Raw genomic sequence first — 18,010 nt, forward strand, 5'->3', positions numbered from 1 at the left:
ACGTATTAACAAAAATGGAGGGACTTCACATCAACGAGGATATGTGGATTGTGACGGCCGATGTGGAGTCCCTATACACGTGCATTTTGCACAAGGATGGATTGGAGGCTGCTCAACTCTTCCTGGGGAGTAGTGGGTGGGGCGGCGCTGTTCGTGGATTGATAGTGGAGCTCCTTGAATTCGCTCTGACGCACAATGTGTTTGTTTTTAAAGACAGGTATTACCTCCAACGACGTGGCACTGCCATGGGGGCAGCATGCGCACCATCTTATGCAAATTTATTTTTGGGCATGTGGGAGCGCAAACTCTTCCATGAGAACAGCATGTTTTCCAAACATGTTGTTCTCTGGTTGAGGTATATAGATGATGTGCTGTTCCTGTGGCAGGGTGCCAGGTCAGAGTTGGAGGATTTTATGAGAGCCATTAATGTCAATGATTTAAACATCCGACTGACACATTGTGCGCATCAGAGGCGGATGGAGTTCTTGGATATATTGTTTGAAGTGGATAATGATGGTGTGTTGCAGACGGATATTCACAGAAAGGATACTTCTGTGAATTCCCTTCTGCACGCATCATCAGCCCATACTCGATCCACGATCAGGGCTGTCCCTACTGGACAATTCCTGAGGGTCAGGAGAGTGTGTTCCACGGACCAAAGATTTGAGATGCAGGCTGAGGACCTTGGGGAGCGTTTTCTACAGAGGGGATATAGTAGACGGAACATCAAAAAAAGTTACTTGCGAGCTAGGCATACACGAAGGGAACAGCTCCTTTTCAAACCGACTCCCCCGGAGACTACTGATAATGTACTAAGGTTTATTTCGACCTTTAATTGTAGATGAGGTGAGATGAGGGACTCCCTGTCCAAACACTGGTCGGTTTTACAAACAGACCCAGTTTTGGCAGGTCTTATCCCAAAGTCGCCCCTTATGACTTCTCGGAGGGGAAGAAACCTTAAGGACATGTTGGTGGAAAGCCACTATGTGGCCAAGCCAAGTAATCTCTTCGGTACCTCTGAGGGATTTTTGAGGAGAGAGGGTGGCTGTTTTCCATGCGGGGATTGCCTGGCCTGCAGGGATAGAAACATCATCAGGGGTTTTGATTTTTGCTCTGCTAATGGTAAAAAAACATTTAAAATTCTGAAACGTATCTCCTGTAATAGCACATACGTCATCTATCTGGCAACTTGTCCGTGCCAAAAGTTGTACGTTGGACTCACATCACGGCAGCTCCGGACAAGAATTAGAGAGCATGTTCGTGATATTTTGAATTCAAAACAGTGTTTAGATTTGTCACTCCTCAGAACCCTTCCACGACACTTCCATGTTCACCATAATTGCGATCCCTCAGTGTTAAAGGTTAGAGGGATTGATATTTTACACTGTGGCATTAGGGGGGGCGATCTAAAAAAGCGGTTGGCCCAAATGGAGTGCCGTTGGATTGTTACTCTAGGCACTATGGCCCCTATGGGGCTAAATGAGAAATTAAGTTTCTGCTCCTTTTTATGAGTTTCCAGCCATGGGTTTGCCCCTCCTAAATGCCTTTTCCTCATGTTGATTCCATGTGGAAATGTTTATGGTTTTGTAACATGGGGGCGTTTATGAGAGTAAAATCTTTGGTGTATTTGATTGGGATATATAGGATCAATTTCTCGATTTATGGAAGTACTTTATGCAGTGTTGTCCCAGGACTCTTTTTAATTTGTGTTGTCTTTATGTATTATTTTAACAGTAAATTCTATGTACACTTTCCTCATTGTTACCCTGGATTGTTGATGATGAATAAGGAAATGACCTGACCGACAAGAAGGATGGATGGACCACCTTGACCTTATTATAAATTGCCACGCCATCATGGGAACCCTGATGAGAATAAACGCAGCAACAAATATACGGCATGAACTCTGGATTTATTGAATTGGATACACTTATGTGGCTTACTATTGATGCTCTGTTTATTTTCATGCAAAGATGTGTATTTGTTGGCTAATTGTGTATGATACATTCTTTTATGGATGGCAATTTATCTATACAGTAGGGAGAGATTTGGGCTTGTATAATATGATGGGAATTTGATTACAGCTATGTCTTATCAGGTATACATTTTAACTGAGTATCCTTAAATTCTATACTCCTTTGTCATTATATTTCCTCTTTCTCCCTCTGATTGTTTCTATCTCTCTACTCACTTTTACTATTTATCCTCTTGTCATGTCTTTATGGGTCAGATTCCTTGTATATACCAGATATCGGTCACTTTCCTAAACATTCCCTGTGTGTGGGTGCTGCTGCGCGTGCGCGCGGAGCACGGCCTCCGGATGTCGCCGCGCGGCGGCCTCAACGTTCCCGATGCGCATGTCTGGTGACGTCACTGAGGGAATTCCCTCTGACGTGCGCCTCGGGGATGAGGGCTGCCGTGTAGTGACGCTACTTCCGGGTGCCCTGTCCCGCGCGCGTGCGCTGCTATGTCAGTGATCCACACACATGGAGAACGGCACCTGTAATCAGGGCAGTTACTGCTATAAATGAGGAGCGTACTGTGTGATTATCCATTCGCCTGCACCCCGCTGATGAAGCTTTGGCGACACGCGCGTCCGGGTTGAAGGGTATTTGCCTGTCCACCTCTGAACCACCTTTGTCTGGCTCCCCATTCTCACACCATGGGTAAGTCCTTATACGGTTATTACTGATGTGACTATTTGTTCACATGGTGTGCTTCTACCATTGCTGCACTGGCTGTGTATCTAGGGTCTTGATACTATGATGGGTTGACCTGGGTGGTTTATTGATGGGTGGGTGAATATAGAATCCACTTACCTCATACTTGTATGTATGTATAATGAATTTACCCTATTGGTTATATAAATAAAATTTGATGTTTTAATCTGAATTAGTCTCCTATACGTGTTTTTTTACACGATTTTTTGAGTCAAATTTTGGAGTATATTCTATGACGTCCGTTGATTGGGGTACAATATTTAATCCACTAGGATGAAATTATATTATGATATTTTCCCCTATTTGTCTATGCTATATTTTGTAGTGATTATTTCTGTGTTTTTCACAGCTTGTGGTGGCAAGGACATGGATTATAAGGCCCGAGACAGTTCGTGGCTTAATTTATTAAATGAGGTTTTCAAGGAGGATTCCCTGGGGAGTGGTGGTGAGAGTCGTAAGGACCTTACACTGCATATCCGTAATCTTAAGCAACTACTTCACCGCAGAACACGAATTTGGTGGAATAAAGGGTTCTTGGAGCAATATGTTACCAAGGGATTAATCCCACGGGGCCTGCGCATACAGGTGTTCCCATCATTTCTAATTGATAAGGAATGGTTCAAAGATAAATGGGAGGAAAGTGCCAATCAATGTTCATTAAAATTTATGGAATTGTTAATCAAATTAAATGGTGAAAATCTGAAAGAAATTGAGAAGGAGATTGAGACCCTACAAGAATTCGTATATAAAGAACTCCCAGCTAGTGAGCTACAAAAATTTAATGCTGAATTGGAAGCTGACTTCATCAAATGGGAGAACGAATTAAAAACCACTAAAAGTAAAAAGTTCCAAAGGGATCTTTCAGATCTCCAATTAAACCAAGTCTATAGGTGGAATAAAAAGAAATTTCCACTACGTGGTCTAAATAGAACAAGATCCTTCTCTATTTCCTCTGTTATCTCTGGGGAGGAGTCAGAAGTTGATGGTGCCAAGGGTGGGCCTAGTTCATCATATCTCCAGAAATGGGATAAACCGGGAGTACTTCGAAGTTATAAAGGAAAAAACGGGAATAAACGGAAGGAAATCTCCCCAAATGGCGCCCAGGACACCAAAAGGAAACAGAATAACTTAGAGGTAATCAATTTATCTCCTTATAAGTTGTCTGATGCGCAGTGTCAGGTATTGAAATTGGGCCTGACCTTTGTCCCCAATAATAGGATCGACTATTTTACATCTGTGAAAGATTTATATCTGTTTTCACGCAAATTGGTTTTGGGGAAGTTGCATCAGAAACGTGACACTCCAGAAGTATCATTGTCCACTATTGAACAAGAGGCCCTAAGGGATTTGGAGGATTTGCTCAGAGAGCAGGAAACTGGTTCCCTGAGCAGATTTCCTGGGAGGCTCCTTCCAAAATCGACCACATTCCCCCCTTTGTCCTTGTGCCCTCAGGTGGAAATTTTCACGAAATTGGTTCTGGAGGATTTCAGGGCCATTCAAAAATTTCCAAAAAGTGATAATTTATCTAGAGCCCAGAGATTGGCAATAAGTGAACTGAGGGACATGAAGGATATTGTAATTAAGAGTGCCGACAAAGGCGGGAATGTGGTGGTGTGGCCGACTAATAAATACGAACGTGAAGCCTTCCGCCAGTTAAATGATAAGACAACATACTTACGACTGGATAAAAATCCAATTCCAGCCTTCAATGTGGAATTGCAGGAGATACTAGATAGAGCATGTTGTAATGGAGTCATTCCCCAAAAAGTTATGGATGGTTTGATTGTAAAACATCCAAAAACCCCAACGTTCTACTTACTCCCCAAGGTCCACAAGGATGCCACCAATCCCCCTGGACGTCCCATCGTCTCGGGGATTGGTGGCATCTGTGATCCTATTTGTAGGTTCGTGGACCATTATTTAAAACCTCTGGTCCATGATTTACCATCTTACGTCAGAGACACCTCTGACGTATTAACAAAAATGGAGGGACTTCACATCGACGAGGATATGTGGATTGTGACGGCCGATGTGGAGTCCCTATACACGTGCATTTTGCACAAGGATGGATTGGAGGCTGCTCAATTCTTCCTGGGGAGTAGTGGGTGGGGCGGCGCTGTTCGTGGATTGATAGTGGAGCTCCTTGAATTCGCTCTGACGCACAATGTGTTTGTTTTTAAAGACAGGTATTACCTCCAACGACGTGGCACTGCCATGGGGGCAGCATGCGCACCATCTTATGCGAATTTATTTTTGGGCATGTGGGAGCGCAAACTCTTCCATGAGAACAGCATGTTTTCCAAACATGTTGTTCTCTGGTTGAGGTATATAGATGATGTGCTGTTCCTGTGGCAGGGTGCCAGGTCAGAGTTGGAGGATTTTATGAGAGCCATTAATGTCAATGATTTAAACATCAGACTGACACATTGTGCGCATCAGAGACGGATGGAGTTCTTGGATATATTGTTTGAAGTGGATAATGATGGTGTGTTGCAGACGGATATTCACAGAAAGGATACTTCTGTGAATTCCCTTCTGCACGCATCATCAGCCCATACTCGATCCACAATCAGGGCTGTCCCTACTGGACAATTCCTGAGGGTCAGGAGACTGTGTTCCACGGACCAAAGATTTGAGATGCAGGCTGAGGACCTTGGGGAGCGTTTTCTACAGAGGGGATATAGTAGACGGAACATCAAAAAAAGTTACTTGCGAGCTAGGCATACACGAAGGGAACAGCTCCTTTTCAAACCGACTCCCCCGGAGACTACTGATAATGTACTAAGGTTTATTTCGACCTTTAATTGTAGATGGGGTGAGATGAGGGACTCCCTGTCCAAACACTGGTCGGTTTTACAAACAGACCCAGTTTTGGCAGGTCTTATCCCAAAGTCGCCCCTTATGACTTCTCGGAGGGGAAGAAACCTTAAGGACATGTTGATGGAAAGCCACTATGTGGCCAAGCCAAGTAATCTCTTCGGTACCTCTGAGGGATTTTTGAGGAGAGAGGGTGGCTGTTTTCCATGCGGGGATTGCCTGGCCTGCAGGGATAGAAACATCATCAGGGGTTTTGATTTTTGCTCTGCTAATGGTAAAAAAACATTTAAAATTCTGAAACATATCTCCTGTAATAGCACATACGTCATCTATCTGGCAACTTGTCCGTGCCAAAAGTTGTACGTTGGACTCACATCACGGCAGCTCCGGACAAGAATTAGAGAGCATGTTCGTGATATTTTGAATTCAAAACAGTGTTTAGATTTGTCACTCCTCAGAACCCTTCCACGACACTTCCATGTTCACCATAATTGCGATCCCTCAGAGTTAAAGGTTAGAGGGATTGATATTTTACACTGTGGCATTAGGGGGGGCGATCTAAAAAAGCGGTTGGCCCAAATGGAGTGCCGTTGGATTGTTACTCTAGGCACTATGGCCCCTATGGGGCTAAATGAGAAATTAAGTTTCTGCTCCTTTTTATGAGTTTCCAGCCATGGGTTTGCCCCTCCTAAATGCCTTTTCCTCATGTTGATTCCATGTGGAAATGTTTATGGTTTTGTAACATGGGGGCGTTTATGAGAGTAAAATCTTTGGTGTATTTGATTGGGATATATAGGATCAATTTCTCGATTTATGGAAGTACTTTATGCAGTGTTGTCCCAGGACTCTTTTTAATTTGTGTTGTCTTTATGTATTATTTTAACAGTAAATTCTATGTACACTTTCCTCATTGTTACCCTGGATTGTTGATGATGAATAAGGAAATGACCTGACCGACAAGAAGGATGGATGGACCACCTTGACCTTATTATAAATTGCCACGCCATCATGGGAACCCTGATGAGAATAAACGCAGCAACAAATATACGGCATGAACTCTGGATTTATTGAATTGGATACACTTATGTGGCTTACTATTGATGCTCTGTTTATTTTCATGCAAAGATGTGTATTTGTTGGCTAATTGTGTATGATACATTCTTTTATGGATGGCAATTTATCTATACAGTAGGGAGAGATTTGGGCTTGTATAATATGATGGGAATTTGATTACAGCTATGTCTTATCAGGTATACATTTTAACTGAGTATCCTTAAATTCTATACTCCTTTGTCATTATATTTCCTCTTTCTCCCTCTGATTGTTTCTATCTCTCTACTCACTTTTACTATTTATCCTCTTGTCATGTCTTTATGGGTCAGATTCCTTGTATATACCAGAAATCGGTCACTTTCCTAAACATTCCCTGTGTGTGGGTGCTGCTGCGCGTGCGCGCGGAGCACGGCCTCCGGATGTCGCCGCGCGGCGGCCTCAACGTTCCCGATGCGCATGTCTGGTGACGTCACTGAGGGAATTCCCTCTGACGTGCGCCTCGGGGATGAGGGCTGCCGTGTAGTGACGCTACTTCCGGGTGCCCTGTCCCGCGCGCGTGCGCTGCTATGTCAGTGATCCACACACATGGAGAACGGCACCTGTAATCAGGGCAGTTACTGCTATAAATGAGGAGCGTACTGTGTGATTATCCATTCGCCTGCACCCCGCTGATGAAGCTTTGGCGACACGCGCGTCCGGGTTGAAGGGTATTTGCCTGTCCACCTCTGAACCACCTTTGTCTGGCTCCCCATTCTCACACCATGGGTAAGTCCTTATACGGTTATTACTGATGTGACTATTTGTTCACATGGTGTGCTTCTACCATTGCTGCACTGGCTGTGTATCTAGGGTCTTGATACTATGATGGGTTGACCTGGGTGGTTTATTGATGGGTGGGTGAATATAGAATCCACTTACCTCATACTTGTATGTATGTATAATGAATTTACCCTATTGGTTATATAAATAAAATTTGATGTTTTAATCTGAATTAGTCTCCTATACGTGTTTTTTTACACGATTTTTTGAGTCAAATTTTGGAGTATATTCTATGACGTCCGTTGATTGGGGTACAATATTTAATCCACTAGGATGAAATTATATTATGATATTTTCCCCTATTTGTCTATGCTATATTTTGTAGTGATTATTTCTGTGTTTTTCACAGCTTGTGGTGGCAAGGACATGGATTATAAGGCCCGAGACAGTTCGTGGCTTAATTTATTAAATGAGGTTTTCAAGGAGGATTCCCTGGGGAGTGGTGGTGAGAGTCGTAAGGACCTTACACTGCATATCCGTAATCTTAAGCAACTACTTCACCGCAGAACACGAATTTGGTGGAATAAAGGGTTCTTGGAGCAATATGTTACCAAGGGATTAATCCCACGGGGCCTGCGCATACAGGTGTTCCCATCATTTCTAATTGATAAGGAATGGTTCAAAGATAAATGGGAGGAAAGTGCCAATCAATGTTCATTAAAATTTATGGAATTGTTAATCAAATTAAATGGTGAAAATCTGAAAGAAATTGAGAAGGAGATTGAGACCCTACAAGAATTCGTATATAAAGAACTCCCAGCTAGTGAGCTACAAAAATTTAATGCTGAATTGGAAGCTGACTTCATCAAATGGGAGAACGAATTAAAAACCACTAAAAGTAAAAAGTTCCAAAGGGATCTTTCAGATCTCCAATTAAACCAAGTCTATAGGTGGAATAAAAAGAAATTTCCACTACGTGGTCTAAATAGAACAAGATCCTTCTCTATTTCCTCTGTTATCTCTGGGGAGGAGTCAGAAGTTGATGGTGCCAAGGGTGGGCCTAGTTCATCATATCTCCAGAAATGGGATAAACCGGGAGTACTTCGAAGTTATAAAGGAAAAAACGGGAATAAACGGAAGGAAATCTCCCCAAATGGCGCCCAGGACACCAAAAGGAAACAGAATAACTTAGAGGTAATCAATTTATCTCCTTATAAGTTGTCTGATGCGCAGTGTCAGGTATTGAAATTGGGCCTGACCTTTGTCCCCAATAATAGGATCGACTATTTTACATCTGTGAAAGATTTATATCTGTTTTCATGCAAATTGGTTTTGGGGAAGTTGCATCAGAAACGTGACACTCCAGAAGTATCATTGTCCACTATTGAACAAGAGGCCCTAAGGGATTTGGAGGATTTGCTCAGAGAGCAGGAAACTGGTTCCCTGAGCAGATTTCCTGGGAGGCTCCTTCCAAAATCGACCACATTCCCCCCTTTGTCCTTGTGCCCTCAGGTGGAAATTTTCACGAAATTGGTTCTGGAGGATTTCAGGGCCATTCAAAAATTTCCAAAAAGTGATAATTTATCTAGAGCCCAGAGATTGGCAATAAGTGAACTGAGGGACATGAAGGATATTGTAATTAAGAGTGCCGACAAAGGCGGGAATGTGGTGGTGTGGCCGACTAATAAATACGAACGTGAAGCCTTCCGCCAGTTAAATGATAAGACAACATACTTACGACTGGATAAAAATCCAATTCCAGCCTTCAATGTGGAATTGCAGGAGATACTAGATAGAGCATGTTGTAATGGAGTCATTCCCCAAAAAGTTATGGATGGTTTGATTGTAAAACATCCAAAAACCCCAACGTTCTACTTACTCCCCAAGGTCCACAAGGATGCCACCAATCCCCCTGGACGTCCCATCGTCTCGGGGATTGGTGGCATCTGTGATCCTATTTGTAGGTTCGTGGACCATTATTTAAAACCTCTGGTCCATGATTTACCATCTTACGTCAGAGACACCTCTGACGTATTAACAAAAATGGAGGGACTTCACATCGACGAGGATATGTGGATTGTGACGGCCGATGTGGAGTCCCTATACACGTGCATTTTGCACAAGGATGGATTGGAGGCTGCTCAATTCTTCCTGGGGAGTAGTGGGTGGGGCGGCGCTGTTCGTGGATTGATAGTGGAGCTCCTTGAATTCGCTCTGACGCACAATGTGTTTGTTTTTAAAGACAGGTATTACCTCCAACGACGTGGCACTGCCATGGGGGCAGCATGCGCACCATCTTATGCGAATTTATTTTTGGGCATGTGGGAGCGCAAACTCTTCCATGAGAACAGCATGTTTTCCAAACATGTTGTTCTCTGGTTGAGGTATATAGATGATGTGCTGTTCCTGTGGCAGGGTGCCAGGTCAGAGTTGGAGGATTTTATGAGAGCCATTAATGTCAATGATTTAAACATCAGACTGACACATTGTGCGCATCAGAGACGGATGGAGTTCTTGGATATATTGTTTGAAGTGGATAATGATGGTGTGTTGCAGACGGATATTCACAGAAAGGATACTTCTGTGAATTCCCTTCTGCACGCATCATCAGCCCATACTCGATCCACAATCAGGGCTGTCCCTACTGGACAATTCCTGAGGGTCAGGAGACTGTGTTCCACGGACCAAAGATTTGAGATGCAGGCTGAGGACCTTGGGGAGCGTTTTCTACAGAGGGGATATAGTAGACGGAACATCAAAAAAAGTTACTTGCGAGCTAGGCATACACGAAGGGAACAGCTCCTTTTCAAACCGACTCCCCCGGAGACTACTGATAATGTACTAAGGTTTATTTCGACCTTTAATTGTAGATGGGGTGAGATGAGGGACTCCCTGTCCAAACACTGGTCGGTTTTACAAACAGACCCAGTTTTGGCAGGTCTTATCCCAAAGTCGCCCCTTATGACTTCTCGGAGGGGAAGAAACCTTAAGGACATGTTGATGGAAAGCCACTATGTGGCCAAGCCAAGTAATCTCTTCGGTACCTCTGAGGGATTTTTGAGGAGAGAGGGTGGCTGTTTTCCATGCGGGGATTGCCTGGCCTGCAGGGATAGAAACATCATCAGGGGTTTTGATTTTTGCTCTGCTAATGGTAAAAAAACATTTAAAATTCTGAAACGTATCTCCTGTAATAGCACATACGTCATCTATCTGGCAACTTGTCCGTGCCAAAAGTTGTACGTTGGACTCACATCACGGCAGCTCCGGACAAGAATTAGAGAGCATGTTCGTGATATTTTGAATTCAAAACAGTGTTTAGATTTGTCACTCCTCAGAACCCTTCCACGACACTTCCATGTTCACCATAATTGCGATCCCTCAGAGTTAAAGGTTAGAGGGATTGATATTTTACACTGTGGCATTAGGGGGGGCGATCTAAAAAAGCGGTTGGCCCAAATGGAGTGCCGTTGGATTGTTACTCTAGGCACTATGGCCCCTATGGGGCTAAATGAGAAATTAAGTTTCTGCTCCTTTTTATGAGTTTCCAGCCATGGGTTTGCCCCTCCTAAATGCCTTTTCCTCATGTTGATTCCATGTGGAAATGTTTATGGTTTTGTAACATGGGGGCGTTTATGAGAGTAAAATCTTTGGTGTATTTGATTGGGATATATAGGATCAATTTCTCGATTTATGGAAGTACTTTATGCAGTGTTGTCCCAGGACTCTTTTTAATTTGTGTTGTCTTTATGTATTATTTTAACAGTAAATTCTATGTACACTTTCCTCATTGTTACCCTGGATTGTTGATGATGAATAAGGAAATGACCTGACCGACAAGAAGGATGGATGGACCACCTTGACCTTATTATAAATTGCCACGCCATCATGGGAACCCTGATGAGAATAAACGCAGCAACAAATATACGGCATGAACTCTGGATTTATTGAATTGGATACACTTATGTGGCTTACTATTGATGCTCTGTTTATTTTCATGCAAAGATGTGTATTTGTTGGCTAATTGTGTATGATACATTCTTTTATGGATGGCAATTTATCTATACAGTAGGGAGAGATTTGGGCTTGTATAATATGATGGGAATTTGATTACAGCTATGTCTTATCAGGTATACATTTTAACTGAGTATCCTTAAATTCTATACTCCTTTGTCATTATATTTCCTCTTTCTCCCTCTGATTGTTTCTATCTCTCTACTCACTTTTACTATTTATCCTCTTGTCATGTCTTTATGGGTCAGATTCCTTGTATATACCAGATATCGGTCACTTTCCTAAACATTCCCTGTGTGTGGGTGCTGCTGCGCGTGCGCGCGGAGCACGGCCTCCGGATGTCGCCGCGCGGCGGCCTCAACGTTCCCGATGCGCATGTCTGGTGACGTCACTGAGGGAATTCCCTCTGACGTGCGCCTCGGGGATGAGGGCTGCCGTGTAGTGACGCTACTTCCGGGTGCCCTGTCCCGCGCGCGTGCGCTGCTATGTCAGTGATCCACACACATGGAGAACGGCACCTGTAATCAGGGCAGTTACTGCTATAAATGAGGAGCGTACTGTGTGATTATCCATTCGCCTGCACCCCGCTGATGAAGCTTTGGCGACACGCGCGTCCGGGTTGAAGGGTATTTGCCTGTCCACCTCTGAACCACCTTTGTCTGGCTCCCCATTCTCACACCATGGGTAAGTCCTTATACGGTTATTACTGATGTGACTATTTGTTCACATGGTGTGCTTCTACCATTGCTGCACTGGCTGTGTATCTAGGGTCTTGATACTATGATGGGTTGACCTGGGTGGTTTATTGATGGGTGGGTGAATATAGAATCCACTTACCTCATACTTGTATGTATGTATAATGAATTTACCCTATTGGTTATATAAATAAAATTTGATGTTTTAATCTGAATTAGTCTCCTATACGTGTTTTTTTACACGATTTTTTGAGTCAAATTTTGGAGTATATTCTATGACGTCCGTTGATTGGGGTACAATATTTAATCCACTAGGATGAAATTATATTATGATATTTTCCCCTATTTGTCTATGCTATATTTTGTAGTGATTATTTCTGTGTTTTTCACAGCTTGTGGTGGCAAGGACATGGATTATAAGGCCCGAGACAGTTCGTGGCTTAATTTATTAAATGAGGTTTTCAAGGAGGATTCCCTGGGGAGTGGTGGTGAGAGTCGTAAGGACCTTACACTGCATATCCATAATCTTAAGCAACTACTTCACCGCAGAACACGAATTTGGTGGAATAAAGGGTTCTTGGAGCAATATGTTACCAAGGGATTAATCCCACGGGGCCTGCGCATACAGGTGTTCCCATCATTTCTAATTGATAAGGAATGGTTCAAAGATAAATGGGAGGAAAGTGCCAATCAATTTTCATTAAAATTTATGAAATTGTTAATCAAATTAAATGGTGAAAATCTGAAAGAAATTGAGAAGGAGATTGAGACCCTACAAGAATTCGTATATAAAGAACTCCCAGCTAGTGAGCTACAAAAATTTAATGCTGAATTGGAAGCTGACTTCATCAAATGGGAGAACGAATTAAAAACCACTAAAAGTAAAAAGTTCCAAAGGGATCTTTCAGATCTCCAATTAAACCAAGTCTATAGGTGGAATAAAAAGAAATTTCCACTACGTGGTCTAAATAGAACAAGATCCTTCTCTATTTCCTCTGTTACCTCTGGGGAGGAGTCAGAAGTTGATGGTGCCAAGGGTGGGCCTAGTTCATCATATCGCCAGAAATGGGATAAACCGGGAGTACTTCGAAGTTATAAAGGAAAAAACGGGAATAAACGGAAGGAAATCTCCCCAAATGGCGCCCAGGACACCAAAAGGAAACAGAATAACTTAGAGGTAATCAATTTATCTCCTTATAAGTTGTCTGATGCGCAGTGTCAGGTATTGAAATTGGGCCTGACCTTTGTCCCCAATAATAGGTTCGACTATTTTACATCTGTGAAAGATTTATATCTGTTTTCACGCAAATTGGTTTTGGGGAAGTTGAATCAGAAACGTGACACTCCAGAAGTATCATTGTCCACTATTGAACAAGAGGCCCTAAGGGATTTGGAGGATTTGCTCAGAGAGCAGGAAACTGGTTCCCTGAGCAGATTTCCTGGGAGGCTCCTTCCAAAATCGACCACATTCCCCCCTTTGTCCTTGTGCCCTCAGGTGGAAATTTTCACGAAATTGGTTCTGGAGGATTTCAGGGCCATTCAAAAATTTCCAAAAAGTGATAATTTATCTAGAGCCCAGAGATTGGCAATAAGTGAACTGAGGGACATGAAGGATATTGTAATTAAGAGTGCCGACAAAGGCGGGAATGTGGTGGTGTGGCCGACTAATAAATACGAACGTGAAGCCTTCCGCCAGTTAAATGATAAGACAACATACTTACGACTGGATAAAAATCCAATTCCAGCCTTCAGTGTGGAATTGCAGGAGATACTAGATAGAGCATGTTGTAATGGAGTCATCCCCCAAAAAGTTATGGATGGTTTGATTGTAAAACATCCAAAAACCCCAACGTTCTACTTACTCCCCAAGGTCCACAAGGATGCCACCAATCCCCCTGGACGTCCCATCGTCTCGGGGATTGGTGGCATCTGTGATCCTATTTGTAGGTTCGTGGACCATTATTTAAAACCTCTGGTCCATGATTTACCATCTTACGTCAGAGACACCTCTGACGTATTAACAAAAATGGAGGGACTTCACATCGACGAGGATATGTGGATTGTGACGGCCGATGTGGAGTCCCTATACACGTGCATTTTGCACAAGGATGGATTGGAGGCTGCTCAACTCTTCCTGGGGAGTAGTGGGTGGGGCGGCGCTGTTCGTGGATTGATAGTGGAGCTCCTTGAATTCGCTCTGACGCACAATGTGTTTGTTTTTAAAGACAGGTATTACCTCCAACGACGTGGCACTGCCATGGGGGCAGCATGCGCACCATCTTATGCGAATTTATTTTTGGGCATGTGGGAGCGCAAACTCTTCCATGAGAACAGCATGTTTTCCAAACATGTTGTTCTCTGGTTGAGGTATATAGATGATGTGCTGTTCCTGTGGCAGGGTGCCAGGTCAGAGTTGGAGGATTTTATGAGAGCCATTAATGTCAATGATTTAAACATCAGACTGACACATTGTGCGCATCAGAGACGGATGGAGTTCTTGGATATATTGTTTGAAGTGGATAATGATGGTGTGTTGCAGACGGATATTCACAGAAAGGATACTTCTGTGAATTCCCTTCTGCACGCATCATCAGCCCATACTCGATCCACGATCAGGGCTGTCCCTACTGGACAATTCCTGAGGGTCAGGAGAGTGTGTTCCACGGACCAAAGATTTAAGATGCAGGCTGAGGACCTTGGGGAGCGTTTTCTACAGAGGGGATATAGTAGACGGAACATCAAAAAAAGTTACTTGCGAGCTAGGCATACATGAAGGGAACAGCTCCTTTTCAAACCGACTCCCCCGGAGACTACTGATAATGTACTAAGGTTTATTTCGACCTTTAATTGTAGATGGGGTGAGATGAGGGACTCCCTGTCCAAACACTGGTCGGTTTTACAAACAGACCCAGTTTTGGCAGGTCTTATCCCAAAGTCGCCCCTTATGACTTTTCGGAGGGGAAGAAACCTTAAGGACATGTTGGTGGAAAGCCACTATGTGGCCAAGCCAAGTAATCTCTTCGGTACCTCTGAGGGATTTTTGAGGAGAGAGGGTGGCTGTTTTCCATGCGGGGATTGCCTGGCCTGCAGGGATAGAAACATAATCAGGGGTTTTGATTTTTGCTCTGCTAATGGTAAAAAAACATTTAAAATTCTGAAACGTATCTCCTGTAATAGCACATACGTCATCTATCTGGCAACTTGTCCGTGCCAAAAGTTGTACGTTGGACTCACATCACGGCAGCTCCGGACAAGAATTAGAGAGCATGTTCGTGATATTTTGAATTCAAAACAGTGTTTAGATTTGTCACTCCTCAGAACCCTTCCACGACACTTCCATGTTCACCATAATTGCGATCCCTCAGAGTTAAAGGTTAGAGGGATTGATATTTTACACTGTGGCATTAGGGGGGGCGATCTAAAAAAGCGGTTGGCCCAAATGGAGTGCCGTTGGATTGTTACTCTAGGCACTATGGCCCCTATGGGGCTAAATGAGAAATTAAGTTTCTCCTCCTTTTTATGAGTTTCCAGCCATGGGTTTGCCCCTCCTAAATGCCTTTTCCTCATGTTGATTCCATGTGGAAATGTTTATGGTTTTGTAACATGGGGGCGTTTATGAGAGTAAAATCTTTGGTGTATTTGATTGGGATATATAGGATCAATTTCTCGATTTATGGAAGTACTTTATGCAGTGTTGTCCCAGGACTCTTTTTAATTTGTGTTGTCTTTATGTATTATTTTAACAGTAAATTCTATGTACACTTTCCTCATTGTTACCCTGGATTGTTGATGATGAATAAGGAAATGACCTGACCGACAAGAAGGATGGATGGACCACCTTGACCTTATTATAAATTGCCACGCCATCATGGGAACCCTGATGAGAATAAACGCAGCAACAAATATACGGCATGAACTCTGGATTTATTGAATTGGATACACTTATGTGGCTTACTATTGATGCTCTGTTTATTTTCATGCAAAGATGTGTATTTGTTGGCTAATTGTGTATGATACATTCTTTTATGGATGGCAATTTATCTATACAGTAGGGAGAGATTTGGGCTTGTATAATATGATGGGAATTTGATTACAGCTATGTCTTATCAGGTATACATTTTAACTGAGTATCCTTAAATTCTATACTCCTTTGTCATTATATTTCCTCTTTCTCCCTCTGATTGTTTCTATCTCTCTACTCACTTTTACTATTTATCCTCTTGTCATGTCTTTATGGGTCAGATTCCTTGTATATACCAGATATCGGTCACTTTCCTAAACATTCCCTGTGTGTGGGTGCTGCTACGCGTGCGCGCGGAGCACGGCCTCCGGATGTCGCCGCGCGGCGGCCTCAACGTTCCCGATGCGCATGTCTGGTGACGTCACTGAGGGAATTCCCTCTGACGTGCGCCTCGGGGATGAGGGCTGCCGTGTAGTGACGCTACTTCCGGGTGCCCTGTCCCGCGCGCGTGCGCTGCTATGTCAGTGATCCACACACATGGAGAACGGCACCTGTAATCAGGGCAGTTACTGCTATAAATGAGGAGCGTACTGTGTGATTATCCATTCGCCTGCACCCCGCTGATGAAGCTTTGGCGACACGCGCGTCCGGGTTGAAGGGTATTTGCCTGTCCACCTCTGAACCACCTTTGTCTGGCTCCCCATTCTCACACCATGGGTAAGTCCTTATACGGTTATTACTGATGTGACTATTTGTTCACATGGTGTGCTTCTACCATTGCTGCACTGGCTGTGTATCTAGGGTCTTGATACTATGATGGGTTGACCTGGGTGGTTTATTGATGGGTGGGTGAATATAGAATCCACTTACCTCATACTTGTATGTATGTATAATGAATTTACCCTATTGGTTATATAAATAAAATTTGATGTTTTAATCTGAATTAGTCTCCTATACGTGTTTTTTTACACGATTTTTTGAGTCAAATTTTGGAGTATATTCTATGACGTCCGTTGATTGGGGTACAATATTTAATCCACTAGGATGAAATTATATTATGATATTTTCCCCTATTTGTCTATGCTATATTTTGTAGTGATTATTTCTGTGTTTTTCACAGCTTGTGGTGGCAAGGACATGGATTATAAGGCCCGAGACAGTTCGTGGCTTAATTTATTAAATGAGGTTTTCAAGGAGGATTCCCTGGGGAGTGGTGGTGAGAGTCGTAAGGACCTTACACTGCATATCCGTAATCTTAAGCAACTACTTCACCGCAGAACACGAATTTGGTGGAATAAAGGGTTCTTGGAGCAATATGTTACCAAGGGATTAATCCCACGGGGCCTGCGCATACAGGTGTTCCCATCATTTCTAATTGATAAGGAATGGTTCAAAGATAAATGGGAGGAAAGTGCCAATCAATGTTCATTAAAATTTATGGAATTGTTAATCAAATTAAATGGTGAAAATCTGAAAGAAATTGAGAAGGAGATTGAGACCCTACAAGAATTCGTATATAAAGAACTCCCAGCTAGTGAGCTACAAAAATTTAATGCTGAATTGGAAGCTGACTTCATCAAATGGGAGAACGAATTAAAAACCACTAAAAGTAAAAAGTTCCAAAGGGATCTTTCAGATCTCCAATTAAACCAAGTCTATAGGTGGAATAAAAAGAAATTTCCACTACGTGGTCTAAATAGAACAAGATCCTTCTCTATTTCCTCTGTTATCTCTGGGGAGGAGTCAGAAGTTGATGGTGCCAAGGGTGGGCCTAGTTCATCATATCTCCAGAAATGGGATAAACCGGGAGTACTTCGAAGTTATAAAGGAAAAAACGGGAATAAACGGAAGGAAATCTCCCCAAATGGCGCCCAGGACACCAAAAGGAAACAGAATAACTTAGAGGTAATCAATTTATCTCCTTATAAGTTGTCTGATGCGCAGTGTCAGGTATTGAAATTGGGCCTGACCTTTGTCCCCAATAATAGGTTCGA

Source organism: Anomaloglossus baeobatrachus, chromosome 4 (assembly GCF_048569485.1).
Source record: "Anomaloglossus baeobatrachus isolate aAnoBae1 chromosome 4, aAnoBae1.hap1, whole genome shotgun sequence".
In the NCBI taxonomy this organism is placed as follows: Eukaryota; Metazoa; Chordata; class Amphibia; order Anura; family Aromobatidae; genus Anomaloglossus; species Anomaloglossus baeobatrachus.